The sequence below is a fragment of the Haliotis rufescens genome, unplaced genomic scaffold, assembly GCF_023055435.1.
Source record: "Haliotis rufescens isolate VD_foot unplaced genomic scaffold, xgHalRufe1.0.p SCAF_13, whole genome shotgun sequence".
NCBI lineage: Eukaryota > Metazoa > Mollusca > Gastropoda > Lepetellida > Haliotidae > Haliotis > Haliotis rufescens.
This window is the reverse complement of record NW_025963813.1, coordinates 37,421,384-37,424,320: the sequence shown is the minus strand read 5'-3', so window position 1 is coordinate 37,424,320 and position 2,937 is coordinate 37,421,384. Positions and strand designations below refer to the sequence as shown.

The window sequence follows — 2,937 nt, the reverse complement described above, 5'->3', positions numbered from 1 at the left end:
CTGCCCATATAGTGGTTAAAGCGTTTGCTCGTCACGCCGAAGACCCTGGTTCAATTCCCGACATGGGTACAATGTGTGAAGCCCATTTCTGGTGTCCCCTGCCGTGATATTGCTGGAATATTGCTAAAAGCAGCGTAAAACCATACTCACTCACTCACTCACTCCTATCAAAAGTTGAGGAATATCATTTCATGGTATTTTGTAAGAACTATAATAGATATGAGTCTTTTTCTTGCCTACCTCAATCTCAATTGAATCATCCCGGAATCTTGATTTATTTATAGTTTTAATTGTTTACATCAGCAGCATGGAGAGTGTCAGCAGACGCAACTGTCATGGTGGACAGGAAGCAGAACAAGACAATGAAATAGACTTCATCTCCGAGTCACGGTCAGCAACAAAAAAGTATTTCACAATGCAAATCCAAAGTAAGTTAGGAAACATTTCCCTCACACAGCTAAACCAATCAACTCAACTCGAAAGGGTGCACGGGAATCACGCACGTTGTGACGCCCAACGCTAACACCGTATTCGTGCGTGCGTGATTCCCGTGCACCCTTTCAAGTTGAGTTGATTGGTTCAACTGTGTCATATGGCCCTGTGACGCACGGGTAGCATTATGCAGATGGCTGTTACAATGAATGCTCATTCCACCCGTGACGAACAGGTCTGGTTGTTGATGAAACAGTGATAGCTAAATAGACAGATTTTTTATTCATGCACTGATTGTCTTTAAATGTAATATCCATTTTTTATTCATGCACTGATTGTCTTTAAATGTAATTTCCAGTTACCCAGTTAGCATTCAGACGTTGGCCCAACGTTGGCAAAGGTTGGCAATGTCGCGGTCGGATTTCATACGTTGGCCCAACGTTGTTTCAACGTCAGGTCGCTTTCGGAAATTATTTCCAAGGGGCGCTACTCTTAATTGACAACTTCTCATAGAGGGCGCTGCGTTTTTGCGCCTCTCGACGAGCAGACGACACGACACAAGCACAGGCTCGATCATCGGAATACTGTTTTCTTCGAATATATATAGAGGTAAGTGTTTAATTAATGTCTTGATATAATGTTCCAACAGTACCCGAGAAAAAACAACCATTGTTCATTCAGAAATATCAACACGAGTAATTATTTTCCAGAAATTGAAAACACCACGTTCACTAACTTCATGACCGAAGACGAATAGGAATATGTCACTCTGATTGCTTGCAAATATAGCATATTATTATTAACATTTCCCAAAATAATCGAGCTTGTCCGTATCATAAATTTTGTCGTCATCAAGAGGACAAGATAGTGCAAAGAAATGTGCACCGTATCTCGTAAGTTGCAGTGTTGATCTTAGCTGTTTCTAACAGTTGGAGGTCACCGGACAGCGAGCAACCACATGACTACTGACTATGGTATTTGTAAATGAATACTGGTTGTTTCTATTCTCGCGTATGTTTAAAAATAACAAGCAAACTCAATTGAAAAGGTGAAATTCGTTATCGCTTGTGACAATTAACTTTACGGTGAAAAAGATCAATTACACTGAACAACTGAGAACGAGGCTTCTAAAACTCAAAGCATTCCGTGTACATAATGTAATAATACCATGCAGACTCCTGCTGATCCATGTATGGAGCTTTTCCTTGTTGTCGGCAACACCGCGAGTTCAGTTTTCGATCACCAATCAGTGGCCGTGGGATCGTGTTTGTTGTTATTTGAAAGGGATTGATTATTATTTATTTGTGTATATTATGAAATGATTTACTACTACGGGGAGTTATGGTTAAAACTAAGGGAACGTATTGGATTAGATTGGGTACGAAATAGTCACTAAATCATTTCCGATTGAGAATAATATATTTCAATAAATATTTACAGAGATATTTCAACTTCGTCTGATATTGTCTCAGATATCGCATTTTGTTAATTTTCCCAACGTCACTATCTCTGTAAATGTTAGAACATTTATAAATATCCTGGCATATTAATATGTAAAATATTGGTGTTATTTAAAAAAAAATTAAATAGAATCTATAATCACGTTTTTAATTAAATGCCACAAAGTGTTAACAGTTCTGTAACTGATTGGAAGTTCAGTTCATAATCATATTCAACACTCATGCTTGCAACATGAGAACTATTTATTTTATTTGGAAATATATATTTTTCATTTATTTGTTTATTTTTCACATCAGATTTTAGAAACTCTGCCAACATATGCTATTTTGCATTTGCAATGCAGAAAGGCAAAGTTACTGCTTTTGAATAATTACAGTTGATTTCTATTGGCTGATGAAACTTTTTGCCAAAATTAACACCGCTGACGACATACTGTTAGTAAATGAGATTTATCTCTGCTGGTTTATTTGAGAATGTGATACTTTGAGGTTTCTATTTTTCTTTCAGGTGGAGTTTACAGTATTGGGGAAGCATATTTGTTTAAAGTACATCACAGCCAGAAAGGTATGCATGATGCAATAATATATACAAACATCTTCAATAATAAAAATGTAGATGATTCTTAATTATGCCCCAATCTAACAGGGCGGGTTGATAAAGTTTATCCATCCGTCCTTCATTCCAAAGACATTTTTGTGTGTGAGTGCAGTGCAAAGTTTGATTTTGATATGTATATATTCTGAGAGAAATATGATTCTTTTAATGTTTTTAACTTTGAATATTTCTTTTTATTTCAACCTTTGTGCGACCTATCACTTGAACACTACTTCATGGATTCTTTTCCAATTAGGAGTACAGTTTCTATACCCATAGGAGAGGTGCAGTGCGTAGTTTGGTTTTGATTAGTGTATTTTCTAAGAAAATATAACTTTTTTCATGTTTTGAACTTAGAATATTGTTTACTTCAACTATTGTGCTACCTATAATTTGAGAACTACTACATGGATTCTGTCCAAATTTAAGGAACACTTTTTATATTAATTG

The 2,937-nt window shown here is 36.3% G+C and overlaps 1 long non-coding RNA gene across 1 annotated transcript; it reads left to right on the top strand.

Annotated features, from left to right (window-relative positions):
- The first annotated feature begins 891 nt into the window (after positions 1-891).
- On the top strand, positions 892-2,494 carry LOC124119037. The gene is made up of 2 exons (XR_006858575.1): positions 892-1,041; positions 2,401-2,494. It is a non-coding gene; the product is annotated as an uncharacterized LOC124119037 (long non-coding RNA).
- The last annotated feature ends 443 nt before the right edge of the window (positions 2,495-2,937 follow it).